The sequence below is a fragment of the Pavona decussata genome, unplaced genomic scaffold, assembly GCF_977016875.1.
Source record: "Pavona decussata unplaced genomic scaffold, jaPavDecu1.1 SCAFFOLD_21, whole genome shotgun sequence".
Taxonomy (NCBI): Eukaryota; Metazoa; Cnidaria; class Anthozoa; order Scleractinia; family Agariciidae; genus Pavona; species Pavona decussata.
In genome coordinates this window covers 6210698-6220713 of record NW_028145444.1, presented here as the reverse complement: position 1 = coordinate 6220713, position 10016 = coordinate 6210698, and the positions used below count along the sequence as shown (strand labels likewise).

General features: G+C 34.8%; 1 long non-coding RNA gene across 1 annotated transcript; it reads right to left on the bottom strand.

Annotated features, from left to right (window-relative positions):
• Window positions 1-3877: 3877 nt before the first annotated feature.
• Window positions 3878-5552, bottom strand: LOC146486473 (uncharacterized). The gene is made up of 2 exons (XR_014860548.1): window positions 4990-5552; window positions 3878-4311 (listed from the first exon to the last, which is right to left on the bottom strand). It is a non-coding gene; the product is annotated as an uncharacterized LOC146486473 (long non-coding RNA).
• Window positions 5553-10016: the final 4464 nt, after the last annotated feature.

Sequence of the window (10016 nt, the reverse complement as noted above, 5' to 3'; positions counted from 1 at the left end):
CTTCTTCTTCTTCTTCTTCTTCTTCTTCTTCCGTATCTTCCGAGGAGCTTCATCCAATTATACCTCCAGTTATGTTTCTGTCAATCTATTTCAGAAAAGCAAAATAAATTGATTAAAACATTTCCTTACTACACACACAAATAAGTTTTCAACCAGTGTTTGAGTTATGAAAAGTACGTTTTTAGCCCACGTGGCAGTTGTTGGAGGAATGGTGAAAAGTACAGTTTGCGTACTAGTCCCTAAAGTGGAAAACGGTCTTCGGATAGAGGTAATGTCTATTTTGTCTAACATTCCCTTAAGCAAGCGCAATGGCTGGTAAGTATTGACCAAACCTGAATCTGACAATGAAAAGTTCAGTGAGTAAAGTTGCGTTGCCGTTTTGGCCAAGGTTATGTATACCCATGTGTGATGTCACAAAGCATTGAATGACTTATGTTGCTCCGCTGAGAAAATGGTTGGAGAATAAGAAAGCCATTAAAGTTCAGATAAACTTTACAATTCTCCGAAACTCCCTCTGTCATGTGTTTGCATGTTGTGTGAGATTGACTTTATTTTCTTCTTTTTGACCATAAAAATTAATAATTGTTCACAGATTGACTTTGTTTTCTTCTTTTTGACCATAAAAATTAATAATTGTTCACAGTAATTAAAAAACAAGTTCTGATTGTTTAATATGTAGCTTTTTGATCCGCTAGCTTATGCTTGACTGAGCATGATTTCACATCATATATAGACCTTGTTTTCCAAACACAATAAAGAAATGAACACTTGAAGTACATACTAATTGAGGAAGATTAAGAGAAAGAAGTACAGTTCTTACAGTACATGTATGTCAACTTCTGGGTTCAAAGAACTTTCCAATTTCCTACCAGCAATCTTCCATTTACAACCAGGCGGCGGAAATCCAACTGACAACAACTGACTTAATTCGTATTCTATTCATAACCCCACTAGTGCTTTAACTGTTGAAAAAATCTGATGACCATCATTTTAGAGGGTGCATGCATGGGAAACAACTCGAAAGGACAATGTCAGCTATTAAGTAACACTTTGAAGTACCTAGATGCACTTTCACACTTGCAAGCATAAAAATGAAGAGTGCAGTTTTGTTACAAGTTACAACACTATAGTGTACACTGTGATTACACGTATTTACAAGTGTCTGGTTACAGATGGCGAAGATAGAAATGGGTTGCAACTTAAAATAACGGCCAAACATTGTCCACTATCTCGAAATCTAGTCAGACACTTTATGACAAAACTTTAGGGATTTAAACTACTCAATCTAGACAACTTGTAGGCGAAATTAGAAACAAATCTGCAAAAGCGTTTTCAAGCAAATAATGGAGATAATAGACAATGTTTAAAATGAGAGACTATGCGCTACCGTTGCTATGGTAATAGTTGTTGCTTGGAAACCGATGAGAAAATTAACTTTGATAACATGTTGAAGTGATGATGTAGTATGAAGGAGATCGAAGTTTATCTTCTATGCGAGATTGTAATTTCAAAACCTCCACCCTAAGTCCAGAAAAACTGCCACGAGCCTCCTTAAAGAATTCGTGATATTGCATCTGAAAAGAAAGTCTCCATTTTTTTTTCACAGAAAGTTTTCAGTGAATAAGTCAAACTCTTGGTTGACTTTGATTTTACAGATAGCCTCAGAAGTCTCTGGACTCATTAATTCTTGGCTTGTGTCTCATGTAAACCAAACTTACAACTTGTTGACATAAAATATCGTAGGATTTTGAAACATATTTTAAAATCCTATATGCTTGACAGTCAGTTGTAGGCAATGTTGAATGACGAGAGTTGTGTACAATTTTTTTCTTGACGTGAGCAGCGCACACTAAAGAAATCGCATGCAACAGTCATAAGCAAAAGCTGCACTGTCTAACTTGGTCTTAAAAGATAAAGCACCTCTAGCACTCATTCTACTGAAGATTTTGTGGGATATAATTAATTCAAATTGTTACAGTACAAGTGTATTTAGTGACCCCCATTGCTTTTCATTGTGTTCAGGATCATTGACAAAAATTGCCATCACAGCACAGTCAGTGTTCTAACAATTTTACCCAGTCACCTTGAATTGCATGGGTTGTTGTTAGGAAGTGCTGCTAATTCTTGCACACTCAGTGAGAAACTTATGCAACACAAAATCTCTTTGCTCAAGGCAACAATTAATTTTTGTAAAATTTGGGAACATTTTTGTTCTTTTCAACAGGGCTAATGAAGTTTGGTTGGTCTTAAAATCGAAAATGAAATGTTTCCAAATTTTATGATTTTTATTTCTAAAGAGTACAGAATCTTAAATTTCGTTAGTACTAGAAAAGTTGCTTTTGAGGTCACGACACAATACACAGATCTCCAAAACAACGGCTGCCAAGACCAACAGCCTGTATACATGAATCACTTCTCATTCGGGGACAAGTTAATCTGGGTGTCAAGTCATTTCCATGATGTTGTTTACATGGTTTGCTCTCAGACTAGCTAATCCCAGAATTATTTCACCCTTGTTTAACAGTGTAAGGGAGCTGGGATGAACTGTGACAAAAATTTTCAGACTCTACAGAAATCATGTCAAGCCTTTGAGGTCACTTAATTAAGTCCAAACTTTTGGTCTAGTCACTCTCACTGGTTTTCTGTCATTAGACCGGTTTTGATAGTGCACATATATCATTTTTATAATAAATTATAAACAGCTTCCACTAACATTCTGCACGAGTATCTAGATATATATGGTGTTCTTTTTCAAAATCATTCATGGTCTCGTATTGGTAGACCCATCAATTAATTATTCCTCTCAGCTTGCATCACGAGGCCTACCAGATTTATTTATTTAACTTTATTTATACATGATTGGGTAAAAACATCAGGACTTAAAGTAGATACTAAAAAATCTTCATCTAGCTCCCTTACGAAAATAGTGCCTATTTTATATCTATTTTATATGTATTTTTTAAGCTATTTTTTTCCTATTTTTTTTGTATTTTTTCTCTATTTTCAAGACTATTTTAAAGTTATTTTTTTACCTATTTTAAACCTATTATTTTGAAACAAAAAATAGTAAAAAAATAGACCAACCAGCAAGTCATAACTACCTAAAAGATAGCTTTAAAATAGCTTTAAAATAGCTATAAAATAGAGAAAAATGTGTATGCAATTTGAAATGTTGATTATAAAATAGGCTTAAAATAGTCATAAAACAAGGATAAAATAGTGGAAAAAACTGGGAAAATAGGATTTAAATAGGTTTAAAATAGACATAAAACAGGGATAAAATAGGAAAAAAAACTTGGAAAATAGGATTTAAATATGTTTAAAATAGACATAAAACAGGGATAAAATAGGAAAAAAACTTGAAAAATAGGATATAAATAGGTTTAAAATAGACATAAAACAGGGATAAAATACCAAAAAATAGGTTTAAAATAGGGCAATAAAATAGCTATAAAATAGGTTGAAAGTAGGTGACAGTTCAAACTGTATCTAGCTCCTCAGCCTAGATTTTCTAAAGGAGGTGTGCTTTAGTTGTAGTATTGGTCAATATTACATATCATAAATTTAATGATCAATAAATTATAGTCCTCATCTACCTACATATGTATATCTGGATGGTTAATAACATGCATTGCACACTATATGAATTTGTCATTCAAACCGTATACCACAGCCAGCTTGAGCTACAAACGTTATGAGTAACAGCAGGACAATTTCACAATGAACTTCTCTGGAAAGAAACATTCAGAACATGGCTTTGTCTAGAATTGTGTTAAGGTTTAAGGGGAAGTGCTAATAAGAAAGATGATATGATTGATAAAAAAGATTGTACCTTTGCCATTTTCAACTGTGATATCAAGCAATGACCAATACTGCATTAGGCAAGTTAAAAATATTTTATTTGGTAATTGTTCCTGAGTTGTAGCAGCATAACTCACGATTCATAACAAAATCGAATCAGTAATAATCATAGCTTGGTAACGTGCATTTGATCTCCAGTGAAATTATATTTTTTATTGTACTGACTGTCCAGAAAATCGACCCGCGGGACTTCTCTTAGCCAGCGGGATTCAAAGCTCTTGCATGAAATCAAGGCAATTGGTCAGCTGGTCCAAGATGGCAACTAAACCCAAATCACACAGCGTTTACATGTAGAAAGATTTAAAAGCGACATGAAAAGTATGCATTCTCCTAACGTCAAATGCAATAACAGATAAGAGTCTGGCAGTCATAAATGACTTAGCTCATATTTATCAGGATTTTTTCTGACTTGACTCTGAAGCTGCAGTCTCGAGTATTGGCCTTCACAATCTGTAGTAAAACAGAAAATTGTGCACTATATGAGTCAGTTAATCTTATTGATCTATGCTGTTAGTATGATTTTTGACACATATTGCAGTGAGCTTTTCCCCCGTAACAATGATGAGTAAATTAAAAATATGAGGGTATACAGAATTTAACTCATGGTGCTAAAAAAGTATAGTGTATTATTGAGCATGTAAAAAATAACACTTATACATGTACTCCATGAAGTTAATCATGCAACTTGAATCAAAATCAAGATAATTTAGACGAACAAGTCTTCAGCTTATACCAAGACATGATATTAATCTGGCTACAAAGTACTCCTTTAAAACGTTTGTGAAGGCTATAAATATTATGGAAAATCCAGTTCAGATTTGGCTTTGCAGTGTACGGAATGTCATAGAATCTAAAGCATGTGGCATGATCAGAGGTTGGAGGAATGTATAGTTTGTAATTGTAATGTGAATCTCAACTGTTATTGAAGCCCGTTATGGTTTATTCTTTTCAGTGGAGCAGTATATTAAAAATAAATAAGGAATGTCTACCTCAACAATCTAGAATTGGGATCGAGCCATAAAATTTCAAGAAGCACATCTACTCATTCCAAGCAGACTATATTTATTTATAAAATCACACATTTTCATGCAGTTTCTCATCAAAATTATTAACTAAATCAAAGCATACCTGTTTCTTAAAGTAGTCATCCACATTATGCTGCTTGAAGACATCATTTCTCGCTTAACAGAAGTAAAAAAACAGGGGAAAGATGCCTGTAAACTGAATCCCGCTTAAAATCTGAAATGAAACGGTTTTTCTGCGAGCCTGCAGTGGCATGGCTGCTGACCAAAATAGCTTTGTTCATGCCCAGTCTTCCCAGTCTGACTGAAATCCAAGATGGCCGCCATTGTTGCTGTGCAGTGACTCCACCGTTCTTTTGCCCGTTGTAAAAAGCTAGCCAGAATTGTACTTGAACGATTTATGATTCAAAACTTGCTGATCTTTTTGGCATTAAATGACCTCGAGATTAATTGAAGGTAATAGTGGTTTTCACAAATGCATTTCAGTGTCTTAATTAGTTGCCCATTTATGTATGCATGGTTCAGAAAACTTACAAGAAAGAAGCTGTGAATTATGAATTCCAGTGTATAGTGGAAGTTCTGCTTTGTGTGAGTACAAAACAGCTGCCTCAAAATTACATTTTTTGATACATTGTAAGCCAAGCTTGAATTGCTGAATAAAATAGGGAAAGAATAAACAGTATTAAAATAGACTATTTTATACATATTTTGCAATGGAATAGAATCTACCTCCAAAAATAGGAATAAAATAGTATTTTAAATCTATTTTGCCATTTGTTCAAGGTTGTCATGGATAAAATAGGATTATGATAGCCTATTTTTTTTCATATTTTCCAAAGGAACTGGCCATGCATAGTCAACCCTATGTGCAGAAAAATAGAAATAAAACAGTCTAATTTATTACTATTTTACTGAGCAACAGTGATGTTTCAAATTAAAATAGCCTGTTGAACAAGCTATTTTTCAGCTTGTTATGAAAAAATAGAAATAAAATACACCACCTGGTTCAATCTTGCTTTAAAATAGGTTTAAAATAGAAGTAAAACTCAAATAAAATAGATGGTCTATTTTCCTTATCAGGTAAAATAGAAATAAAATATAATAAAGTGTGAATAAAATAGTATAAAAATAGGTGTGATAGGATTAAAATAGCCATAAAATAGAAATAAAATAGGACTGTTTTTGCAAGGGAGTGGTGTTATTAAATTTGTAGAGCCTAATTGTCAGACAGTAACTTATCAAAAGTCCTACATCATCAGATGCATACGCGTCTGGAATGTTGTTGCTGATGAACTGAACCTGCAGTGCATGAACACCCTGAATTAAACATGCAATGGTAGAGTACTATAAAACTGCCTTAAGTATAAAATTATTACGACTGTGAAAATCCCGGCACTTTTAAGTCTGTCTGTCTTAATATGTAATAAGTGTCGTAGTCTTGCCATACATATATTTTATGCATATTTTAACTATTCTTATATTTTTTAATTTTCTGGGCCCGCAGTAACTGGCTCATGCCGTTGCGGAATCCCTGCCACTTTTTCTTTATTGTTTTGTTTGATTACCTGAATGTATTTAAACATTATATTGGCGAAGCTAATAAAATAAAATAAACTGAAGGCCAAAAGCAAGCCCACTGCCTCAAGGCAAAACAATTTCTTAAGCTTGAGAGCCTCGATGGAGTAATGTTTTTGAATCTAATTGCTTAATAAGACTTTGATCATCACAAACCTCCACTTTTAGAATTCTAAAGCAGACACTGTCCATGTGAGGAATGCAAAAGAAATCATTCTTTGAGAACAGACTTGTTTTGTTGCACCAAATAATTATTCTGCCTTTGAAAAACAATTGCCTGATTCTTTGCGTTCCTAAATTACAGCTTTTGCATAAGTTTTGAAAGCAGTGCATAGTTCTGGCGAGGAAATGCCTTTCAAAATGATTCACACAACAATTCAAATGACTTGTGTGTACCTTTCCTCAGCAGTGAAAATTGAAGGCCTCAGTGCATTTGGTATAGAGGTGGAAGCATGTACTAGCTCTGAATTCAGAAATTTTCCATTTAGGGGAAGCTCGTTGCTGTTGTTGGTTAAACACTAATTTGAAGCCATAGGATTTGGCCTGAATTTGAAGGGTGTCTCGGAAACAGAGACTGGGTACAAACATTTCGCCATAACAATATCAGGCTGCAGTGACTGGATACTCCTAAAATGCACAATTAGCCATCAAACAAGGCAAGCAAAAACTTGAGTAAAAGGCTTGAAAGCCGTATTTAACATAAGTTGAAAATAATCCTTTGGTGACAACAACAAGTTTCGAAACAAACATTAATAGCATAATTTTCAAGGTCACAGTGGTGCTAGGTCCCATTAATAAAAAAAATCTGCCTGTACGTCATCTAACCCAGCACTCAAGAAAAGTTTTAAAATGCTCAGATTCCATTTGATTGAATTTGCGATAGCAGTGTAGTTAAGATCACCCCAAACAGATGAAACTATCACCAGGCTTAACAATTAACATTTTGTATTTGTAAAATTTGCTTTTGGCTGATCATCAATGATGCAACAGGACACTAAGTCCCAAAATTATGTTTTTAAAAGCAGGTCAGGGTGTTTTTGAGACACCCTGAATTTGAAACTACAGTATATCCAAGCAATGAGCATGCTTCATAAAGACTTGACACAATTTCTGCACAGCCTTTCTTTCTTCCTGTGGAGTCAAGAAAAGCTCTGCCAGCAGGGTGGTCCTAGCCTGTGAACGGGCTCCCAAGCGGGGTATGGGGCAAAAAGAAAAATCGTTAAGCCGGGCTCATCTCAGCTTCCATGTTATTAGAGGACCTACATAACACTGATAACTAATAATGACATGTATTGTTTTTGAAATTAAAAGGATGGCTTGGTCTAATATCAAACATATAGAAATGACAAGCTTTCTAGTTGGAAGGGGGGGGGGGGGGGGTTTCTACGAACTAATGTCTCTCAAGGTAATGATGTATGCCCATGGATAAGTCGTGCTACACTGTACCCAGGTGGAAATCTTATTAAGATCTTAAGTAAGATCTTATTAAGTAAAAGTTGCTTATCAAGATTCTTATTAACCTTTTAGCTTAAACTGGAGGAGTGCCAACCTGTCCACTGTGATACTGATTTCTACTTTAACATCAGAAGAAGTGCGCGTGGAAGTGCTCAACATTCTTTTCACTGTCTTAACCTCCTCTTCATCACACTCACAAGGATCACCAATATCATAATTAATTTTGATTCATCACCATCATGCAGAATTCTGTAAGAAAGTAGATACTTATCCAGTTAAGGGACAATATTAATTATTTTATTTGATCATTAATGATCACCAATGCAGATGTAACCAACAAAAATTCCAGTTAACATATTACAACGAGCAATTAAGTTACAACGTACTACAAACACTGAGTTGCAGTCAGCCTTATGAAAACTGTTGATGAACTGTTTAGGACAGAAACCTGAATCAGACAACAGATGAAGACCTTACTTTAACCCCTTACTCCTCTAGCATCATCATTATTAACCAAAATTATTTTTTCAATGAACTTTATTTTAAAACAATGAGTCTGAAGAAATGCCCTTTCATGCTCTTCATACACCTAAGTTAAGGACCAGTTCTTGAAAAATATGCAGGGTAGAAAGAATATTCACCTTCATGTGTGTGGCAGCTGCTGCACTTAATTTGGTGTCCTTCTTCAGCTCATTGCCAATGTCTCTACCTATATTCATAAGTTATGAAAAACGTATTAATAACATGCACTGTACAGTAAGTCTAGCTAATTACACAGTCTTTTGAAAAAGTTGTTGAAGAAAAAACAAGCACAGAAAGTGTGATTAAGAACAACCTTTTAGTCAAATTTGGGGGCAGACCCCAGAAAAAAAGGCTTTCAGAGTGCATTTTGTAAATTGTATATAATAGCTCTCCCGGCACACAGTTCACCCTTTTGCCTTCTAAGAGGGCCTTAACAACCTTCTCAATATTTAAGGAAAACTTCCAAGAGGTACAAGCACTTTGAGACATCAACTGGCCACTTTATTTTTTCAAGAATGTATGTACACTTCCTGCCTGAGTGATGTTGACAAAAATATGCAGACATTTGTAATGCAGCATGCTCAAAGTACCTTACCAATAAGGAAATAATTCTTGGGTAGAATGAAGCATTAATTTTCATTTATTAACAGTCTCCCTACCTATGGGGTCTTCTCTTCGTTTGCTGCAGGTACATGAAGATTGATTGGTGTTGCATTTTCAATTAACAAGGCAGCTGACTCAATGCTGTCATCCTTAGCTTGTATTCAGCTTTACTTCCTTAAGAGAAAAGATCTGGAAAATGTAACTTGAGTTCCAGTGTGAGTCTTTTAGCCCAACAGTCAAGCATATGCATTGGTGGTGGGGGGGAGGGGGTGGGGTGGTTAACAAGTGCCAACCTAATCTATTGACAGCATCTCATTATGACCCTTATAAGGAATGAAAGGGTATCAAAGGAACCACACAGTTCTTTCAACAGACTTATTTTTGCTTTTTTTAATTGTTGCATTTGGTCAATTATAATTGCAAGTCTGATTGGCCTCACTGTTAAAAATATTTATGGTGTTTGACAGCTTTATTTGATCATGTAATTAGCCATACATTCCATTGTAAATGACATAATGATAATGAACATTCTTTAAATTTTCCAAACCATGAGGAATGGGGACCTTTTCCAGGACTGGAACAATGATGCTTGTCATTTAAGACTGACTCTCATTTCAAACTATGTTTGTTTGGGTATTCCACGAGAGGAATGGACTGACTGTGGGCATTTTGTGGAAAAAACAAATTACAGAATACTGATAGATTTTAATTACAGTGACTCACCATCAAACACTAGTGAGTGCTAAGTGAGTCTGAGTTTGCCCCAAGTACAAGTTAGTACGTCAACTTACCGATAAATATAAGAACATTAAATGTAAATGCACAGGTATTTAGCAAATGATTATACTACTATTCTCCAGTATGGTCTCGCACATCTAAGAAAAAATATCTCAAAGCTGCAAAAATTCCAGAATTTCCCTGCAAGAATAATCACTAATACACGCAAATTTGATCATATCACACCGGTTCGTCAGGAGG